This window comes from Equus asinus, unplaced genomic scaffold (genome assembly GCF_041296235.1).
Source record: "Equus asinus isolate D_3611 breed Donkey unplaced genomic scaffold, EquAss-T2T_v2 contig_220, whole genome shotgun sequence".
In the NCBI taxonomy this organism is placed as follows: domain Eukaryota; kingdom Metazoa; phylum Chordata; class Mammalia; order Perissodactyla; family Equidae; genus Equus; species Equus asinus.
The window spans coordinates 22,501-44,151 of record NW_027224873.1 but is presented as its reverse complement, the minus strand read 5'-3'; positions in this window follow the sequence as shown (position 1 = coordinate 44,151).

Below are 21,651 nucleotides of genomic sequence, written 5' to 3'. Positions count from 1 at the left end.
CCCTTGTGTGTTTCTTTTGCTTAAAGATTGCCACCTGAGCTAGCCTCTGTTGCCCATCTTCCTCAGTTTCAGAGGGTAGATATTTCAGGGTTGCTTTTTCCCCAGGTCTCCACGCCTTTGTGTTTTGTTTTTGCTTAACGAGTGCCACCTGAGCTAGCCTCTCTTGCCCATGTTCCTCAGTTTCAGAGGGTAGATATTTCAGGGTTGCTTTGTCCCCAGGGCTCCACGCCTTTGTGCTTTGTTTTTGCTTAAGGATTGCCACCTGAGGTAGCCTCTGTTGCCCATCTTAGTCCGTTTCAGAGGGTGGATTTCTCAGTGTTGCCTTTTCGCCAGCTCCCCACGCCCTTGTGTGTTTCTTTTGCTTAAAGATTGTCACCTGAGCTAGGCACTGTTGCCCTGCTTCTTCAGTTTCAGAGGGTACCTTTTTCAGGGTTGCTTTTTGACCGGCTCTCCTCGCCATTGTATTTTTTTATTTTATTTTTTTTTGCTTAAAGATTGCCACCTGAGCTAGCCTCTGTTGCGCTTCTTTCTCAGTTTCAGAGGGTAGATTTCCCCGTGTTGCTTTTTCCCCAGGTCTCCACGCACTTCCTTTTATTTTTCCTTAAAAATTGCCACCTGAGCTAGCCTCTGTTGCCCATCTTCGTCGGTTTCAGAGGGTAGATTTCTCACTGTTGCTTTTTTGCCAGGTCTGCACGCCCTTGTGTTTTTTTTCTGCTTAAAGGTTGCAACCTGAGCTAGCTTCTTTTGCCCATGTTCCTCAGTTTCAGAGGGTGGATTTCTCCGTGTTGCTTTTTCCCCAGGCCTCCACGCCCTTGTGTGTTTCTTTTGCTTAACGATTGCCACCTGAGCTAGCCTCTGTTGCCCATCTTCGTCCGTTTCAGAGGGTGGATTTCTCAGTGTTGCCTTTTCGCCAGCTCCCCACGCCCTTGTGTGTTTCTTTTGCTTAAAGATTGCCACCTGAAGCCAGCCTCTCTTGCCCATCTTCCTCAGTTTCAGAGGGTAGATATTTCAGGGTTGCTTTTTCCCCAGGTCTCCACGCCTTTGTGTTTTGTTTTTGCTTAACGAGTGCCACCTGAGCTAGCCTCTCTTGCCCATGTTCCTCAGTTTCAGAGGGTAGATATTTCAGGGTTGCTTTGTCCCCAGGGCTCCACGCCTTTGTGCTTTGTTTTTGCTTAAGGATTGCCACCTGAGGTAGCCTCTGTTGCCCATCTTAGTCCGTTTCAGAGGGTGGATTTCTCAGTGTTGCCTTTTCGCCAGCTCCCCACGCCCTTGTGTGTTTCTTTTGCTTAAAGATTGTCACCTGAGCTAGGCACTGTTGCCCTGCTTCCTCAGTTTCAGAGGGTACCTTTTTCAGGGTTGCTTTTTGACCGGCTCTCCTCGCCATTGTATTTTTTTATTTTATTTTTTTTGCTTAAAGATTGCCACCTGAGCTAGCCTCTGTTGCCCATCTTCGTCCGTTTCAGAGGGTGGATTTCTCAGTGTTGCCTTTTCGCCAGCTCCCCACGCCCTTGTGTGTTTCTTTTGCTTAAAGATTGTCACCTGAGCTAGGCACTGTTGCCCTGCTTCTTCAGTTTCAGAGGGTGCCTTTTTCAGGGTTGCTTTTTGACCGGGTCTCCTCGCCATTGTATTTTTTTATTTTATTTTTTTTGCTTAAAGATTGCCACCTGAGCTAGCCTCTGTTGCCCATCTTCGTCCGTTTCAGAGGGTGGATTTCTCAGTGTTGCCTTTTCGCCAGCTCCCCACGCCCTTGTGTGTTTCTTTTGCTTAAAGATTGTCACCTGAGCTAGGCACTGTTGCCCTGCTTCCTCAGTTTCAGAGGGTACCTTTTTCAGGGTTGCTTTTTGACCGGCTCTCCTCGCCATTGTATTTTTTTATTTTATTTTTTTTGCTTAAAGATTGCCACCTGAGCTAGCCTCTGTTGCCCATCTTCGTCCGTTTCAGAGGGTGGATTTCTCAGTGTTGCCTTTTCGCCAGCTCCCCACGCCCTTGTGTGTTTCTTTTGCTTAAAGATTGCCACCTGAAGCCAGCCTCTCTTGCCCATCTTCCTCAGTTTCAGAGGGTAGATATTTCAGGGTTGCTTTTTCCCCAGGTCTCCACGCCTTTGTGTTTTGTTTTTGCTTAACGAGTGCCACCTGAGCTAGCCTCTCTTGCCCATGTTCCTCAGTTTCAGAGGGTAGATATTTCAGGGTTGCTATGTCCCCAGGGCTCCACGCCTTTGTGCTTTGTTTTTGCTTAAGGATTGCCACCTGAGGTAGCCTCTCTTGCCCATCTTCCTCAGTTTCAGAGGGTGGATTTCTCCGTCTTGCTTTTTCCCCAGGTCTCCACGCCCTTGTGTGTTTCTTTTGCTTAAAGATTGCCACCTGAGCTAGCCTCTGTTGCCCATCTTCGTCCGTTTCAGAGGGTGGATTTCTCAGTGTTGCCTTTTCGCCAGCTCCCCACGCCCTTGTGTGTTTCTTTTGCTTAAAGATTGTCACCTGAGCTAGGCACTGTTGCCCTGCTTCCTCAGTTTCAGAGGGTACCTTTTTCAGGGTTGCTTTTTGACCGGCTCTCCTCGCCATTGTATTTTTTTATTTTATTTTTTTTGCTTAAAGATTGCCACCTGAGCTAGCCTCTGTTGCCCATCTTCGTCCGTTTCAGAGGGTGGATTTCTCAGTGTTGCCTTTTCGCCAGCTCCCCACGCCCTTGTGTGTTTCTTTTGCTTAAAGATTGTCACCTGAGCTAGGCACTGTTGCCCTGCTTCTTCAGTTTCAGAGGGTGCCTTTTTCAGGGTTGCTTTTTGACCGGGTCTCCTCGCCATTGTATTTTTTTATTTTATTTTTTTTGCTTAAAGATTGCCACCTGAGCTAGCCTCTGTTGCCCATCTTCGTCCGTTTCAGAGGGTGGATTTCTCAGTGTTGCCTTTTCGCCAGCTCCCCACGCCCTTGTGTGTTTCTTTTGCTTAAAGATTGTCACCTGAGCTAGGCACTGTTGCCCTGCTTCCTCAGTTTCAGAGGGTACCTTTTTCAGGGTTGCTTTTTGACCGGGTCTCCTCGCCATTGTATTTTTTTATTTTATTTTTTTTTGCTTAAAGATTGCCACCTGAGCTAGCCTCTGTTGCGCTTCTTTCTCAGTTTCAGAGGGTAGATTTCCCCGTGTTGCTTTTTCCCCAGGTCTCCACGCACTTCCTTTTATTTTTCCTTAAAAATTGCCACCTGAGCTAGCCTCTGTTGCCCATCTTCGTCGGTTTCAGAGGGTAGATTTCTCACTGTTGCTTTTTTGCCAGGTCTGCACGCCCTTGTGTTTTTTTTCTGCTTAAAGGTTGCAACCTGAGCTAGCTTCTTTTGCCCATGTTCCTCAGTTTCAGAGGGTGGATTTCTCCGTGTTGCTTTTTCCCCAGGCCTCCACGCCCTTGTGTGTTTCTTTTGCTTAACGATTGCCACCTGAGCTAGCCTCTGTTGCCCATCTTCGTCCGTTTCAGAGGGTGGATTTCTCAGTGTTGCCTTTTCGCCAGCTCCCCACGCCCTTGTGTGTTTCTTTTGCTTAAAGATTGCCACCTGAAGCCAGCCTCTCTTGCCCATCTTCCTCAGTTTCAGAGGGTAGATATTTCAGGGTTGCTTTTTCCCCAGGTCTCCACGCCTTTGTGTTTTGTTTTTGCTTAACGAGTGCCACCTGAGCTAGCCTCTCTTGCCCATGTTCCTCAGTTTCAGAGGGTAGATATTTCAGGGTTGCTTTGTCCCCAGGGCTCCACGCCTTTGTGCTTTGTTTTTGCTTAAGGATTGCCACCTGAGGTAGCCTCTCTTGCCCATCTTCCTCAGTTTCAGAGGGTGGATTTCTCCGTGTTGCTTTTTCCCCAGGTCTCCACGCCCTTGTGTGTTTCTTTTGCTTAAAGATTGCCACCTGAGCTAGCCTCTGTTGCCCATCTTCCTCAGTTTCAGAGGGTAGATATTTCAGGGTTGCTTTTTCCCCAGGTCTCCACGCCTTTGTGTTTTGTTTTTGCTTAACGAGTGCCACCTGAGCTAGCCTCTCTTGCCCATGTTCCTCAGTTTCAGAGGGTAGATATTTCAGGGTTGCTTTGTCCCCAGGGCTCCACGCCTTTGTGCTTTGTTTTTGCTTAAGGATTGCCACCTGAGGTAGCCTCTGTTGCCCATCTTAGTCCGTTTCAGAGGGTGGATTTCTCAGTGTTGCCTTTTCGCCAGCTCCCCACGCCCTTGTGTGTTTCTTTTGCTTAAAGATTGTCACCTGAGCTAGGCACTGTTGCCCTGCTTCTTCAGTTTCAGAGGGTACCTTTTTCAGGGTTGCTTTTTGACCGGCTCTCCTCGCCATTGTATTTTTTTATTTTATTTTTTTTGCTTAAAGATTGCCACCTGAGCTAGCCTCTGTTGCCCATCTTCGTCCGTTTCAGAGGGTGGATTTCTCAGTGTTGCCTTTTCGCCAGCTCCCCACGCCCTTGTGTGTTTCTTTTGCTTAAAGATTGTCACCTGAGCTAGGCACTGTTGCCCTGCTTCCTCAGTTTCAGAGGGTACCTTTTTCAGGGTTGCTTTTTGACCGGGTCTCCTCGCCATTGTATTTTTTTATTTTATTTTTTTTTGCTTAAAGATTGCCACCTGAGCTAGCCTCTGTTGCGCTTCTTTCTCAGTTTCAGAGGGTAGATTTCCCCGTGTTGCTTTTTCCCCAGGTCTCCACGCACTTCCTTTTATTTTTCCTTAAAAATTGCCACCTGAGCTAGCCTCTGTTGCCCATCTTCGTCGGTTTCAGAGGGTAGATTTCTCACTGTTGCTTTTTTGCCAGGTCTGCACGCCCTTGTGTTTTTTTTCTGCTTAAAGGTTGCAACCTGAGCTAGCTTCTTTTGCCCATGTTCCTCAGTTTCAGAGGGTGGATTTCTCCGTGTTGCTTTTTCCCCAGGCCTCCACGCCCTTGTGTGTTTCTTTTGCTTAACGATTGCCACCTGAGCTAGCCTCTGTTGCCCATCTTCGTCCGTTTCAGAGGGTGGATTTCTCAGTGTTGCCTTTTCCCCAGCTCCCCACGCCCTTGTGTGTTTCTTTTGCTTAAAGATTGCCACCTGAAGCCAGCCTCTCTTGCCCATCTTCCTCAGTTTCAGAGGGTAGATATTTCAGGGTTGCTTTTTCCCCAGGTCTCCACGCCTTTGTGTTTTGTTTTTGCTTAACGAGTGCCACCTGAGCTAGCCTCTCTTGCCCATGTTCCTCAGTTTCAGAGGGTAGATATTTCAGGGTTGCTTTGTCCCCAGGGCTCCACGCCTTTGTGCTTTGTTTTTGCTTAAGGATTGCCACCTGAGGTAGCCTCTCTTGCCCATCTTCCTCAGTTTCAGAGGGTGGATTTCTCCGTGTTGCTTTTTCCCCAGGTCTCCACGCCCTTGTGTGTTTCTTTTGCTTAAAGATTGCCACCTGAGCTAGCCTGTGTTGCCCATCTTCCTCAGTTTCAGAGGGTAGATATTTCAGGGTTGCTTTTTCCCCAGGTCTCCACGCCTTTGTGTTTTGTTTTTGCTTAACGAGTGCCACCTGAGCTAGCCTCTCTTGCCCATGTTCCTCAGTTTCAGAGGGTAGATATTTCAGGGTTGCTTTGTCCCCAGGGCTCCACGCCTTTGTGCTTTGTTTTTGCTTAAGGATTGCCACCTGAGGTAGCCTCTGTTGCCCATCTTAGTCCGTTTCAGAGGGTGGATTTCTCAGTGTTGCCTTTTCGCCAGCTCCCCACGCCCTTGTGTGTTTCTTTTGCTTAAAGATTGTCACCTGAGCTAGGCACTGTTGCCCTGCTTCTTCAGTTTCAGAGGGTACCTTTTTCAGGGTTGCTTTTTGACCGGCTCTCCTCGCCATTGTATTTTTTTATTTTATTTTTTTTGCTTAAAGATTGCCACCTGAGCTAGCCTCTGTTGCCCATCTTCGTCCGTTTCAGAGGGTGGATTTCTCAGTGTTGCCTTTTCGCCAGCTCCCCACGCCCTTGTGTGTTTCTTTTGCTTAAAGATTGTCACCTGAGCTAGGCACTGTTGCCCTGCTTCCTCAGTTTCAGAGGGTACCTTTTTCAGGGTTGCTTTTTGACCGGCTCTCCTCGCCATTGTATTTTTTTATTTTATTTTTTTTTGCTTAAAGATTGCCACCTGAGCTAGCCTCTGTTGCGCTTCTTTCTCAGTTTCAGAGGGTAGATTTCCCCGTGTTGCTTTTTCCCCAGGTCTCCACGCACTTCCTTTTATTTTTCCTTAAAAATTGCCACCTGAGCTAGCCTCTGTTGCCCATCTTCGTCCGTTTCAGAGGGTGGATTTCTCAGTGTTGCCTTTTCGCCAGCTCCCCAAGCCCTTGTGTGTTTCTTTTGCTTAAAGATTGCCACCTGAAGCCAGCCTCTCTTGCCCATCTTCCTCAGTTTCAGAGGGTAGATATTTCAGGGTTGCTTTTTCCCCAGGTCTCCACGCCTTTGTGTTTTGTTTTTGCTTAACGAGTGCCACCTGAGCTAGCCTCTCTTGCCCATGTTCCTCAGTTTCAGAGGGTAGATATTTCAGGGTTGCTTTGTCCCCAGGGCTCCACGCCTTTGTGCTTTGTTTTTGCTTAAGGATTGCCACCTGAGGTAGCCTCTGTTGCCCATCTTAGTCCGTTTCAGAGGGTGGATTTCTCAGTGTTGCCTTTTCGCCAGCTCCCCACGCCCTTGTGTGTTTCTTTTGCTTAAAGATTGTCACCTGAGCTAGGCACTGTTGCCCTGCTTCCTCAGTTTCAGAGGGTACCTTTTTCAGGGTTGCTTTTTGACCGGGTCTCCTCGCCATTGTATTTTTTTATTTTATTTTTTTTGCTTAAAGATTGCCACCTGAGCTAGCCTCTGTTGCCCATCTTCGTCCGTTTCAGAGGGTGGATTTCTCAGTGTTGCCTTTTCGCCAGCTCCCCACGCCCTTGTGTGTTTCTTTTGCTTAAAGATTGTCACCTGAGCTAGGCACTGTTGCCCTGCTTCCTCAGTTTCAGAGGGTACCTTTTTCAGGGTTGCTTTTTGACCGGCTCTCCTCGCCATTGTATTTTTTTATTTTATTTTTTTTGCTTAAAGATTGCCACCTGAGCTAGCCTCTGTTGCCCATCTTCGTCCGTTTCAGAGGGTGGATTTCTCAGTGTTGCCTTTTCGCCAGCTCCCCACGCCCTTGTGTGTTTCTTTTGCTTAAAGATTGCCACCTGAAGCCAGCCTCTCTTGCCCATCTTCCTCAGTTTCAGAGGGTAGATATTTCAGGGTTGCTTTTTCCCCAGGTCTCCACGCCTTTGTGTTTTGTTTTTGCTTAACGAGTGCCACCTGAGCTAGCCTCTCTTGCCCATGTTCCTCAGTTTCAGAGGGTAGATATTTCAGGGTTGCTATGTCCCCAGGGCTCCACGCCTTTGTGCTTTGTTTTTGCTTAAGGATTGCCACCTGAGGTAGCCTCTCTTGCCCATCTTCCTCAGTTTCAGAGGGTGGATTTCTCCGTCTTGCTTTTTCCCCAGGTCTCCACGCCCTTGTGTGTTTCTTTTGCTTAAAGATTGCCACCTGAGCTAGCCTCTGTTGCCCATCTTCGTCCGTTTCAGAGGGTGGATTTCTCAGTGTTGCCTTTTCGCCAGCTCCCCACGCCCTTGTGTGTTTCTTTTGCTTAAAGATTGTCACCTGAGCTAGGCACTGTTGCCCTGCTTCCTCAGTTTCAGAGGGTACCTTTTTCAGGGTTGCTTTTTGACCGGCTCTCCTCGCCATTGTATTTTTTTATTTTATTTTTTTTGCTTAAAGATTGCCACCTGAGCTAGCCTCTGTTGCCCATCTTCGTCCGTTTCAGAGGGTGGATTTCTCAGTGTTGCCTTTTCGCCAGCTCCCCACGCCCTTGTGTGTTTCTTTTGCTTAAAGATTGTCACCTGAGCTAGGCACTGTTGCCCTGCTTCTTCAGTTTCAGAGGGTGCCTTTTTCAGGGTTGCTTTTTGACCGGGTCTCCTCGCCATTGTATTTTTTTATTTTATTTTTTTTGCTTAAAGATTGCCACCTGAGCTAGCCTCTGTTGCCCATCTTCGTCCGTTTCAGAGGGTGGATTTCTCAGTGTTGCCTTTTCGCCAGCTCCCCACGCCCTTGTGTGTTTCTTTTGCTTAAAGATTGTCACCTGAGCTAGGCACTGTTGCCCTGCTTCCTCAGTTTCAGAGGGTACCTTTTTCAGGGTTGCTTTTTGACCGGGTCTCCTCGCCATTGTATTTTTTTATTTTATTTTTTTTTGCTTAAAGATTGCCACCTGAGCTAGCCTCTGTTGCGCTTCTTTCTCAGTTTCAGAGGGTAGATTTCCCCGTGTTGCTTTTTCCCCAGGTCTCCACGCACTTCCTTTTATTTTTCCTTAAAAATTGCCACCTGAGCTAGCCTCTGTTGCCCATCTTCGTCGGTTTCAGAGGGTAGATTTCTCACTGTTGCTTTTTTGCCAGGTCTGCACGCCCTTGTGTTTTTTTTCTGCTTAAAGGTTGCAACCTGAGCTAGCTTCTTTTGCCCATGTTCCTCAGTTTCAGAGGGTGGATTTCTCCGTGTTGCTTTTTCCCCAGGCCTCCACGCCCTTGTGTGTTTCTTTTGCTTAACGATTGCCACCTGAGCTAGCCTCTGTTGCCCATCTTCGTCCGTTTCAGAGGGTGGATTTCTCAGTGTTGCCTTTTCCCCAGCTCCCCACGCCCTTGTGTGTTTCTTTTGCTTAAAGATTGCCACCTGAAGCCAGCCTCTCTTGCCCATCTTCCTCAGTTTCAGAGGGTAGATATTTCAGGGTTGCTTTTTCCCCAGGTCTCCACGCCTTTGTGTTTTGTTTTTGCTTAACGAGTGCCACCTGAGCTAGCCTCTCTTGCCCATGTTCCTCAGTTTCAGAGGGTAGATATTTCAGGGTTGCTTTGTCCCCAGGGCTCCACGCCTTTGTGCTTTGTTTTTGCTTAAGGATTGCCACCTGAGGTAGCCTCTCTTGCCCATCTTCCTCAGTTTCAGAGGGTGGATTTCTCCGTGTTGCTTTTTCCCCAGGTCTCCACGCCCTTGTGTGTTTCTTTTGCTTAAAGATTGCCACCTGAGCTAGCCTGTGTTGCCCATCTTCCTCAGTTTCAGAGGGTAGATATTTCAGGGTTGCTTTTTCCCCAGGTCTCCACGCCTTTGTGTTTTGTTTTTGCTTAACGAGTGCCACCTGAGCTAGCCTCTCTTGCCCATGTTCCTCAGTTTCAGAGGGTAGATATTTCAGGGTTGCTTTGTCCCCAGGGCTCCACGCCTTTGTGCTTTGTTTTTGCTTAAGGATTGCCACCTGAGGTAGCCTCTGTTGCCCATCTTAGTCCGTTTCAGAGGGTGGATTTCTCAGTGTTGCCTTTTCGCCAGCTCCCCACGCCCTTGTGTGTTTCTTTTGCTTAAAGATTGTCACCTGAGCTAGGCACTGTTGCCCTGCTTCTTCAGTTTCAGAGGGTACCTTTTTCAGGGTTGCTTTTTGACCGGCTCTCCTCGCCATTGTATTTTTTTATTTTATTTTTTTTGCTTAAAGATTGCCACCTGAGCTAGCCTCTGTTGCCCATCTTCGTCCGTTTCAGAGGGTGGATTTCTCAGTGTTGCCTTTTCGCCAGCTCCCCACGCCCTTGTGTGTTTCTTTTGCTTAAAGATTGTCACCTGAGCTAGGCACTGTTGCCCTGCTTCCTCAGTTTCAGAGGGTACCTTTTTCAGGGTTGCTTTTTGACCGGCTCTCCTCGCCATTGTATTTTTTTATTTTATTTTTTTTTGCTTAAAGATTGCCACCTGAGCTAGCCTCTGTTGCGCTTCTTTCTCAGTTTCAGAGGGTAGATTTCCCCGTGTTGCTTTTTCCCCAGGTCTCCACGCACTTCCTTTTATTTTTCCTTAAAAATTGCCACCTGAGCTAGCCTCTGTTGCCCATCTTCGTCGGTTTCAGAGGGTAGATTTCTCACTGTTGCTTTTTTGCCAGGTCTGCACGCCCTTGTGTTTTTTTTCTGCTTAAAGGTTGCAACCTGAGCTAGCTTCTTTTGCCCATGTTCCTCAGTTTCAGAGGGTGGATTTCTCCGTGTTGCTTTTTCCCCAGGCCTCCACGCCCTTGTGTGTTTCTTTTGCTTAACGATTGCCACCTGAGCTAGCCTCTGTTGCCCATCTTCGTCCGTTTCAGAGGGTGGATTTCTCAGTGTTGCCTTTTCGCCAGCTCCCCACGCCCTTGTGTGTTTCTTTTGCTTAAAGATTGCCACCTGAAGCCAGCCTCTCTTGCCCATCTTCCTCAGTTTCAGAGGGTAGATATTTCAGGGTTGCTTTTTCCCCAGGTCTCCACGCCTTTGTGTTTTGTTTTTGCTTAACGAGTGCCACCTGAGCTAGCCTCTCTTGCCCATGTTCCTCAGTTTCAGAGGGTAGATATTTCAGGGTTGCTTTGTCCCCAGGGCTCCACGCCTTTGTGCTTTGTTTTTGCTTAAGGATTGCCACCTGAGGTAGCCTCTGTTGCCCATCTTAGTCCGTTTCAGAGGGTGGATTTCTCAGTGTTGCCTTTTCGCCAGCTCCCCACGCCCTTGTGTGTTTCTTTTGCTTAAAGATTGTCACCTGAGCTAGGCACTGTTGCCCTGCTTCCTCAGTTTCAGAGGGTACCTTTTTCAGGGTTGCTTTTTGACCGGGTCTCCTCGCCATTGTATTTTTTTATTTTATTTTTTTTGCTTAAAGATTGCCACCTGAGCTAGCCTCTGTTGCCCATCTTCGTCCGTTTCAGAGGGTGGATTTCTCAGTGTTGCCTTTTCGCCAGCTCCCCACGCCCTTGTGTGTTTCTTTTGCTTAAAGATTGTCACCTGAGCTAGGCACTGTTGCCCTGCTTCTTCAGTTTCAGAGGGTGCCTTTTTCAGGGTTGCTTTTTGACCGGGTCTCCTCGCCATTGTATTTTTTTATTTTATTTTTTTTGCTTAAAGATTGCCACCTGAGCTAGCCTCTGTTGCCCATCTTCGTCCGTTTCAGAGGGTGGATTTCTCAGTGTTGCCTTTTCGCCAGCTCCCCACGCCCTTGTGTGTTTCTTTTGCTTAAAGATTGTCACCTGAGCTAGGCACTGTTGCCCTGCTTCCTCAGTTTCAGAGGGTACCTTTTTCAGGGTTGCTTTTTCACCGGGTCTCCTCGCCATTGTATTTTTTTATTTTATTTTTTTTGCTTAAAGATTGCCACCTGAGCTAGCCTCTGTTGCCCATCTTCGTCCGTTTCAGAGGGTGGATTTCTCAGTGTTGCCTTTTCGCCAGCTCCCCACGCCCTTGTGTGTTTCTTTTGCTTAAAGATTGCCACCTGAAGCCAGCCTCTCTTGCCCATCTTCCTCAGTTTCAGAGGGTAGATATTTCAGGGTTGCTTTTTCCCCAGGTCTCCACGCCTTTGTGTTTTGTTTTTGCTTAACGAGTGCCACCTGAGCTAGCCTCTCTTGCCCATGTTCCTCAGTTTCAGAGGGTAGATATTTCAGGGTTGCTATGTCCCCAGGGCTCCACGCCTTTGTGCTTTGTTTTTGCTTAAGGATTGCCACCTGAGGTAGCCTCTCTTGCCCATCTTCCTCAGTTTCAGAGGGTGGATTTCTCCGTCTTTCTTTTTCCCCAGGTCTCCACGCCCTTGTGTGTTTCTTTTGCTTAAAGATTGCCACCTGAGCTAGCCTCTGTTGCCCATCTTCGTCCGTTTCAGAGGGTGGATTTCTCAGTGTTGCCTTTTCGCCAGCTCCCCACGCCCTTGTGTGTTTCTTTTGCTTAAAGATTGTCACCTGAGCTAGGCACTGTTGCCCTGCTTCCTCAGTTTCAGAGGGTACCTTTTTCAGGGTTGCTTTTTGACCGGCTCTCCTCGCCATTGTATTTTTTTATTTTATTTTTTTTGCTTAAAGATTGCCACCTGAGCTAGCCTCTGTTGCCCATCTTCGTCCGTTTCAGAGGGTGGATTTCTCAGTGTTGCCTTTTCGCCAGCTCCCCACGCCCTTGTGTGTTTCTTTTGCTTAAAGATTGCCACCTGAAGCCAGCCTCTCTTGCCCATCTTCCTCAGTTTCAGAGGGTAGATATTTCAGGGTTGCTTTTTCCCCAGGTCTCCACGCCTTTAGGTTTTGTTTTTGCTTAACGAGTGCCACCTGAGCTAGCCTCTCTTGCCCATGTTCCTCAGTTTCAGAGGGTAGATATTTCAGGGTTGCTTTGTCCCCAGGGCTCCACGCCTTTGTGCTTTGTTTTTGCTTAAGGATTGCCACCTGAGGTAGCCTCTCTTGCCCATCTTCCTCAGTTTCAGAGGGTGGATTTCTCCGTGTTGCTTTTTCCCCAGGTCTCCACGCCCTTGTGTGTTTCTTTTGCTTAAAGATTGCCACCTGAGCTAGCCTCTGTTGCCCATCTTCGTCCGTTTCAGAGGGTGGATTTCTCAGTGTTGCCTTTTCGCCAGCTCCCCACGCCCTTGTGTGTTTCTTTTGCTTAAAGATTGTCACCTGAGCTAGGCACTGTTGCCCTGCTTCCTCAGTTTCAGAGGGTACCTTTTTCAGGGTTGCTTTTTGACCGGGTCTCCTCGCCATTGTATTTTTTTATCTTATTTTTTTTGCTTAAAGATTGCCACCTGAGCTAGCCTCTGTTGCGCTTCTTTCTCAGTTCTAGAGGGTAGATTTCTCCGTGTTGCTTTTTCCCCAGGTCTCCACGCACTTCCTTTTATTTTTCCTTAAAAATTGCCACCTGAGCTAGCCTCTGTTGTCCATCTTCGTCGGTTTCAGAGGGTAGATTTCTCACTGTTGCTTTTTTGCCAGGTCTGCACGCCCTTGTGTTTTTTTTCTGCTTAAAGGTTGCAACCTGAGCTAGCTTCTTTTGCCCATGTCCCTCAGTTTCAGAGGGTGGATTTCTCCGTGTTGCTTTTTCCCCAGGCCTCCACGCCCTTGTGTGTTTCTTTTGCTTAAAGATTGCCACCTGAAGCCAGCCTCTCTTGCCCATCTTCCTCAGTTTCAGAGGGTAGATATTTCAGGGTTGCTTTTTCCCCAGGTCTCCACGCCTTTGTGTTTTGTTTTTGCTTAACGATTGCCACCTGAGCTAGCCTCTCTTGCCCATGTTCCTCAGTTTCAGAGGGTAGATATTTCAGGGTTGCTTTGTCCCCAGGGCTCCACGCCTTTGTGCTTTGTTTTTGCTTAAGGATTGCCACCTGAGGTAGCCTCTCTTGCCCATCTTCCTCAGTTTCAGAGGGTGGATTTCTCCGTGTTGCTTTTTCCCCAGGTCTCCACGCCCTTGTGTGTTTCTTTTGCTTAAAGATTGCCACCTGAAGCCAGCCTCTCTTGCCCATCTTCCTCAGTTTCAGAGGGTAGATATTTCAGGGTTGCTTTTTCCCCAGGTCTCCACGCCCTTGTGTGTTTCTTTTGCTTAAAGATTGTCACCTGAGCTAGGCACTGTTGCCCTGCTTCCTCAGTTTCAGAGGGTACCTTTTTCAGGGTTGCTTTTTGACCGGGTCTCCTCGCCATTGTATTTTTTTATCTTATTTTTTTTGCTTAAAGATTGCCACCTGAGCTAGCCTCTGTTGCGCTTCTTTCTCAGTTCTAGAGGGTAGATTTCTCCGTGTTGCTTTTTCCCCAGGTCTCCACGCACTTCCTTTTATTTTTCCTTAAAAATTGCCACCTGAGCTAGCCTCTGTTGTCCATCTTCGTCGGTTTCAGAGGGTAGATTTCTCACTGTTGCTTTTTTGCCAGGTCTGCACGCCCTTGTGTTTCTTTTCTGCTTAAAGGTTGCAACCTGAGCTAGCTTCTTTTGCCCATGTCCCTCAGTTTCAGAGGGTGGATTTCTCCGTGTTGCTTTTTCCCCAGGCCTCCACGCCCTTGTGTGTTTCTTTTGCTTAAAGATTGCCACCTGAAGCCAGCCTCTCTTGCCCATCTTCCTCAGTTTCAGAGGGTAGATATTTCAGGGTTGCTTTTTCCCCAGGTCTCCACGCCTTTGGGTTTTGTTTTTGCTTAACGATTGCCACCTGAGCTAGCCTCTCTTGCCCATGTTCCTCAGTTTCAGAGGGTAGATATTTCAGGGTTGCTTTGTCCCCAGGGCTCCACGCCTTTGTGCTTTGTTTTTGCTTAAGGATTGCCACCTGAGGTAGCCTCTCTTGCCCATCTTCCTCAGTTTCAGAGGGTGGATTTCTCCGTGTTGCTTTTTCCCCAGGTCTCCACGCCCTTGTGTGTTTCTTTTGCTTAAAGATTGCCACCTGAGCTAGCCTCTGTTGCCCATCTTCGTCCGTTTCAGAGGGTGGATTTCTCAGTGTTGCCTTTTCGCCAGCTCCCCACGCCCTTGTGTGTTTCTTTTGCTTAAAGATTGTCACCTGAGCTAGGCACTGTTGCCCTGCTTCCTCAGTTTCAGAGGGTACCTTTTTCAGGGTTGCTTTTTGACTGGGTCTCCTTGCCATTGTATTTTTTATCTTATTTTTTTTGCTTAAAGATTGCCACCTGAGCTAGCCTCTGTTGCGCTTCTTTCTCAGTTCTAGAGGGTAGATTTCTCCGTGTTGCTTTTTCCCCAGGTCTCCACGCACTTCCTTTTATTTTTCCTTAAAAATTGCCACCTGAGCTAGCCTCTGTTGTCCATCTTCGTCGGTTTCAGAGGGTAGATTTCTCACTGTTGCTTTTTTGCCAGGTCTGCACGCCCTTGTGTTTTTTTTCTGCTTAAGGATTGCCACCTGAGGTAGCCTCTCTTGCCCATCTTCCTCAGTTTCAGAGGGTGGATTTCTCCGTGTTGCTTTTTCCCCAGGTCTCCACGCCCTTGTGTGTTTCTTTTGCTTAAAGATTGCCACCTGAAGCCAGCCTCTCTTGCCCATCTTCCTCAGTTTCAGAGGGTAGATATTTCAGGGTTGCTTTTTCCCCAGGTCTCCACGCCCTTGTGTGTTTCTTTTGCTTAAAGATTGTCACCTGAGCTAGGCACTGTTGCCCTGCTTCCTCAGTTTCAGAGGGTACCTTTTTCAGGGTTGCTTTTTGACCGGGTCTCCTCGCCATTGTATTTTTTTATCTTATTTTTTTTGCTTAAAGATTGCCACCTGAGCTAGCCTCTGTTGCGCTTCTTTCTCAGTTCTAGAGGGTAGATTTCTCCGTGTTGCTTTTTCCCCAGGTCTCCACGCACTTCCTTTTATTTTTCCTTAAAAATTGCCACCTGAGCTAGCCTCTGTTGTCCATCTTCGTCGGTTTCAGAGGGTAGATTTCTCACTGTTGCTTTTTTGCCAGGTCTGCACGCCCTTGTGTTTTTTTTCTGCTTAAAGGTTGCAACCTGAGCTAGCTTCTTTTGCCCATGTCCCTCAGTTTCAGAGGGTGGATTTCTCCGTGTTGCTTTTTCCCCAGGCCTCCACGCCCTTGTGTGTTTCTTTTGCTTAAAGATTGCCACCTGAAGCCAGCCTCTCTTGCCCATCTTCCTCAGTTTCAGAGGGTAGATATTTCAGGGTTGCTTTTTCCCCAGGTCTCCACGCCTTTGGGTTTTGTTTTTGCTTAACGATTGCCACCTGAGCTAGCCTCTCTTGCCCATGTTCCTCAGTTTCAGAGGGTAGATATTTCAGGGTTGCTTTGTCCCCAGGGCTCCACGCCTTTGTGCTTTGTTTTTGCTTAAGGATTGCCACCTGAGGTAGCCTCTCTTGCCCATCTTCCTCAGTTTCAGAGGGTGGATTTCTCCGTGTTGCTTTTTCCCCAGGTCTCCACGCCCTTGTGTGTTTCTTTTGCTTAAAGATTGCCACCTGAGCTAGCCTCTGTTGCCCATCTTCGTCCGTTTCAGAGGGTGGATTTCTCAGTGTTGCCTTTTCGCCAGCTCCCCACGCCCTTGTGTGTTTCTTTTGCTTAAAGATTGTCACCTGAGCTAGGCACTGTTGCCCTGCTTCCTCAGTTTCAGAGGGTACCTTTTTCAGGGTTGCTTTTTGACCGGGTCTCCTCGCCATTGTATTTTTTTATCTTATTTTTTTTGCTTAAAGATTGCCACCTGAGCTAGCCTCTGTTGCGCTTCTTTCTCAGTTCTAGAGGGTAGATTTCTCCGTGTTGCTTTTTCCCCAGGTCTCCACGCACTTCCTTTTATTTTTCCTTAAAAATTGCCACCTGAGCTAGCCTCTGTTGTCCATCTTCGTCGGTTTCAGAGGGTAGATTTCTCACTGTTGCTTTTTTGCCAGGTCTGCACGCCCTTGTGTTTTTTTTCTGCTTAAAGGTTGCAACCTGAGCTAGCTTCTTTTGCCCATGTCCCTCAGTTTCAGAGGGTGGATTTCTCCGTGTTGCTTTTTCCCCAGGCCTCCACGCCCTTGTGTGTTTCTTTTGCTTAAAGATTGCCACCTGAAGCCAGCCTCTCTTGCCCATCTTCCTCAGTTTCAGAGGGTAGATATTTCAGGGTTGCTTTTTCCCCAGGTCTCCACGCCTTTGTGTTTTGTTTTTGCTTAACGATTGCCACCTGAGCTAGCCTCTCTTGCCCATGTTCCTCAGTTTCAGAGGGTAGATATTTCAGGGTTGCTTTGTCCCCAGGGCTCCACGCCTTTGTGCTTTGTTTTTGCTTAAGGATTGCCACCTGAGGTAGCCTCTCTTGCCCATCTTCCTCAGTTTCAGAGGGTGGATTTCTCCGTGTTGCTTTTTCCCCAGGTCTCCACGCCCTTGTGTGTTTCTTTTGCTTAAAGATTGCCACCTGAGCTAGCCTCTGTTGCCCATCTTCGTCCGTTTCAGAGGGTGGATTTCTCAGTGTTGCCTTTTCGCCAGCTCCCCACGCCCTTGTGTGTTTCTTTTGCTTAAAGATTGTCACCTGAGCTAGGCACTGTTGCCCTGCTTCCTCAGTTTCAGAGGGTACCTTTTTCAGGGTTGCTTTTTGACCGGCTCTCCTCGCCATTGTATTTTTTTATCTTATTTTTTTTGCTTAAAGATTGCCACCTGAGCTAGCCTCTGTTGCGCTTCTTTCTCAGTTCTAGAGGGTAGATTTCTCCGTGTTGCTTTTTCCCCAGGTCTCCACGCACTTCCTTTTATTTTTCCTTAAAAATTGCCACCTGAGCTAGCCTCTGTTGTCCATCTTCGTCGGTTTCAGAGGGTAGATTTCTCACTGTTGCTTTTTTGCCAGGTCTGCACGCCCTTGTGTTTTTTTTCTGCTTAAAGGTTGCAACCTGAGCTAGCTTCTTTTGCCCATGTCCCTCAGTTTCAGAGGGTGGATTTCTCCGTGTTGCTTTTTCCCCAGGCCTCCACGCCCTTGTGTGTTTCTTTTGCTTAAAGATTGCCACCTGAAGCCAGCCTCTCTTGCCCATCTTCCTCAGTTTCAGAGGGTAGATATTTCAGGGTTGCTTTTTCCCCAGGTCTCCACGCCTTTGGGTTTTGTTTTTGCTTAACGATTGCCACCTGAGCTAGCCTCTCTTGCCCATCTTCCTGAGTTTCAGAGGGTCGATATCTCCGTGTTGCTGTTTCCTCAGGTCTCCACGCCCTTGTGTGTTTCTTTTGCTTAACGTTTGCCACCTGAAGCCAGCCTCTCTTGCCCATCTTCCTCAGTTTCAGAGGGTGGATTTCTCCGTGTTGCTTTTTCCCCAGGTCTCCACGCCCTTGTGTGTTTCTTTTGCTTAAAGATTGCCACCTGAGCTAGCCTCTGTTGCCCATCTTCGTCCGTTTCAGAGGGTGGATTTCTCAGTGTTGCCTTTTCGCCAGCTCCCCACGCCCTTGTGTGTTTCTTTTGCTTAAAGATTGTCACCTGAGCTAGGCACTGTTGCCCTGCTTCCTCAGTTTCAGAGGGTACCTTTTTCAGGGTTGCTTTTTGACCGGGTCTCCTCGCCATTGTATTTTTTTATCTTATTTTTTTTGCTTAAAGATTGCCACCTGAGCTAGCCTCTGTTGCCCATCTTCGTCCGTTTCAGAGGGTGGATTTCTCAGTGTTGCCTTTTCCCCAGCTCCCCACGCCCTTGTGTGTTTCTTTTGCTGAAAGATTTCCACCTGAAGCCAGCCTCTCTTGCCCATCTTCGTCAGTTTCAGAGGGTGGATTTCTCAGTGTTGCCTTTTCCCCAGCTCCCCACGCCCTTGTGTGTTTCTTTTGCTTAAAGATTGTCACCTGAGCTAGGCACTGTTGCCCTGCTTCCTCAGTTTCAGAGGGTACCTTTTTCAGGGTTGCTTTTTGACCGCGTCTCCTCGCTATTGTATTTTTTTATCTTATTTTTTTTGCTTAAAGATTGCCACCTGAGCTAGCCTCTGTTGCGCTTCTTTCTCAGTTCTAGAGGGTAGATTTCTCCGTGTTGCTTTTTCCCCAGGTCTCCACGCACTTCCTTTCATTTTTCCTTAAAAATTGCCACCTGAGCTAGCCCCTGTTGCCCATCTTCGTCGGTTTCAGAGGGTAGATTTCTCAGTGTTGATTTTTCCCCATTTCTCCACGCCCTCGTGCTTTTTTTTTTTATTTCCTTAAATGTCGGCGCCTGAGCTAGCTTCTTTTGCCCATCTTCGTCAGTTTCAGCGGGTAGACTCTCCGCCTGCCTTCGACAGGCCCTCTGGACTGGAAAGCTTTCCTCCTCCCGTCATCACGGTCCTTCTCGGATGACGTGCCTGGTTTCGGTTTGACCGTCCCCGCCCGCCCTGATTTTCTAAGTCCTCCCGGGAACCCCGGGGGCGCTCCAGCCGCTCCGGGAAGCGGCGGCCTCCCGGCCGCACCGGCCCAGCCCGGCCCGGGCCGCCCCCTGGCCTCTCTGGGGGGAACTCTCCCCTTCCCCTTCCCGGTGATCGCCCGAGAAACCTTTTCCGAGTCCCCCTCCTGCGGCTGGGGCTGCGCCTTGGCGGCCGGGAGCCCGCGGGCGGACACCCCGGGGCCGCACTGGGCCGGGAGGCTGGGTCCGAGGGGGCTCCGGGACGGGATCGGGCGGCCCGGCGGCCCGGCTGTGCTCCCCGGCGGGCCCGCGCTCCGGCTCCGTCCCGCTGAGGCGGTCGTCGGTCGCCGGGTGCCACCTGGCGGCCGCTTTTATATCGTCTCTTTCCTCCGGAGCTCCGGCGACGCGGGCCAAGGGACGGGACTCGGCCGCGGTGACCGAGGCAGAGTCCCGGGAGGCCGGCGTCGCTGGCGGGATCTGGCCCGGTGGCGCCGGGGCGTGAGCGCGACGCCCGCTCGCCGGAGATTGGAGGTGCAGGCTACTGAGGGAGGTGGCTGTCGCCGCGCCGCCCGGTGCCGGCCGGGGTGTGGGGCCTCCCGGACGGGTCGACCAGCAGCCGCCGGTGCCCCTCCGTCCCCGGGAGGGGGTGGGGGGCCGCCGCGGGGGAACGGGCGAGGGAGCTCGTCCCGTGCCCGGCCGTCGTCCCGAGGGCGGCCCGGTGGTCGGGCCTTCCGCGTCGCCGATCCCCTTTCCGCGCCCCGCTCCGGAGGTGGGCGACCGGCCGGGGCCTTGCGGGGGAGGCCCGTGGAGGGCGCGACGGGCTCGGCCGCCGGGCTGGCCTTTTCCCCACTGGTCTTCCGAGTCGACCGGCTCTGGCGGTGGGGACCGGGCCCGGTCCTCGGATGCCTCCTCCTCCGTGGCAGTTTTTTTTTCCAAGTCCCGCCCTGGAGAAGAGCGTGGACCGGCCCCGGGAGCCCTCGAGGGCGGGCCGGGGAGGGCGTCCCCGGCCCGGACGCGTGCCCGGGGTGGGTCCGGGCCGTCGGACCGGACTTCTCTCTCCGAGTTTCGCGGGTCGCGTCTTTGTCCGGAGGCGGGAGGGGGCCGGCTCGAGGCGTAGGTGGAGCCCCGGCTGAGGGACGGGAGCCACGGTCCCGCCCCGGGCCCGGTCGCCGGAGGCGCCTCCGCGGAATTCTTTTCTAAGTCCTGACCCGGCGACTCAGAGGGAGGGACCGACCGGTCCCGGCCCGCGCGGGCGGCCCGGGGAGGCTGTCCCCGGCTCCCCCTGCCGCCACGCTTCTGGGGTCGACCAGATGGCCCCGGGAGCTCCGGGCCTGGTGGCGATGGGGTCGTGCTTGGGGTCTGGTGGCCGTGGCCGTGATCCAGGGGTTCCCCTGGTGATCCGTGGGTGGGCCCCGTCTCCGGGCGCGGCGATTCTTGCCCCCGAATGGGTGGTTTTGTGCCGCCAGGTAAGTGCTGACACGCTCTGCTCGGGTGACAGTCGCCCGAGAGCTTCCGGGTGCCTGGATGCGTGTGCGGGGAGGGCTCCGGGCTCTGGCCGAGAACCGGACGCCCGTTTCCACCCCCGCCGCTTGAGCCGCCCGCTGGGGCCTGCGCGCCGGCTCTTGTGCGTTCCAGGCGCCCCCACGACCGTGGTGCCACCTCCGGTCTCTGGTACCCGAGGGCGGCGGGGTTAGGGGCGCGGGGTCCTCTACCACGTGCACTCCCTGCCGCCGGCACCCGGGTGCGGTCGCGACTTACCCCATCCCACCGGCTCCGTGCCAGTGCGTGTCAGGCGTTCTCGTCCTGGGGTGGTCGCCCGCGCTTGCTGGAGGAGGAGAGGGGTCGGTGAGGCTGAAGCAGGCTCCTCCGCTCGCTGTCCTCGCCGGCCTTCCCTTGCTCGGGGGTCCCTCGCGTTATGCTGCCGACCGATGTGGTGATGCTGTGCTCTCCCGGGCCGGGCCTAAGCCGTGCCAGACGAGGGACGGACGTTCATGGCGAACGGGACCGCTCTTCTCGCTCTGCCCGCGGGTCCCCTCGCCCGTTCTCCCCCGCTGCGAGTGGCGTGTGGGAGGCGGCAGGGGTGCGGAATCCGGCCCGACCTCGCTCCCCCGCCCCGTGCCTCGTGGCGTGGGCGGTGTCGGGGTCTCCGTGACGCGGCGGATGCTCCGCCTGTGCCTCTTGGCTGTGTCTCGCGGGCGGCCCTCCCCGCGGTGGGGCGGGCCGTGTTGCCGCCGCGCCGCGCGCCTTCCCGGGCGCGTGAGCGCGTTCCCCAGGCCGTTGGCGGTGCCCCTGGAGCGTTCCAGGTCGTCCCTCAGGCGCCCGAGGCCGAGTGGCGGTGTCGTTCCCTGTTCCCGTCGGCCTCCTCAGGTAACCACTGTGCTGGTGTGTCTGAGGAGCGGAGGGGTCGAGTCGGTAAGGGAGGCGTGCCCCTCGTCCCCCTCGGGGTGGACGGGTGCCTCGTCGCCCCCCACGGCGTGCCGTGTGGGGGCGGGCAGGCTCGGGCGCGTGCCCGCGTGTTCCCCTTGCTGGGGTTTCCCCGCGGGTGTGGGAGTGACCGTGGCGGGCCGAGCCAGCGGCGTGGCGCTGGCTCTTTGGTTGGGAGGTGCTGTTTGATCGGCACCTCCGTCCCAGTCTCTGCCTCCCTTGGTCTCTCGGCCTGAGAGGAGGCACTGACTTGGGAGCCGCACAGGGGCCTTGTAGATCCCTAGCTAAGCCCAGTGTGGCCAGAGATGGCGAGCCCGGGGCAGCGCGGGCTCGCGGCCCTGACCACGGACGCTCCGACTTGCTCTAGGCCTTACCTCTACCGCAGACCCCTCCTGCGTTGCGTGGCCATGGTGTCTGTAAGCGCCTTGGTGGGACCGATGGCGGACGATGGGCGGGGGCGACACGCCCTCGGTGAGAAAGCCTTCTCTAGCGATCCGAGAGGGTGCCTTGGGGTACCGGACCCCCCAGCCGCCGCCCCTCCTTTGCGCGTAGTAGCCACGGACGCCACCACCGTGGCGCGTGGGCAGAGCTGCTCTTTGCCTACCGCGGCCGGCGCCTCCCCCCTCCGAGTCGGGGGAGGGTCACGCCCGGCCGGGCCGTCGTCGGGCGCGGGGCCGCGCGTGTGCGCGAGCGTGCGCGTGGTTCTCCCGTCGCGCGCTGGGGCGGGGAGAGGGCCCGGCCCCGTCCGGGCTCCGCCCCGCCGCGAGCGGCTGGCTCTCCGCT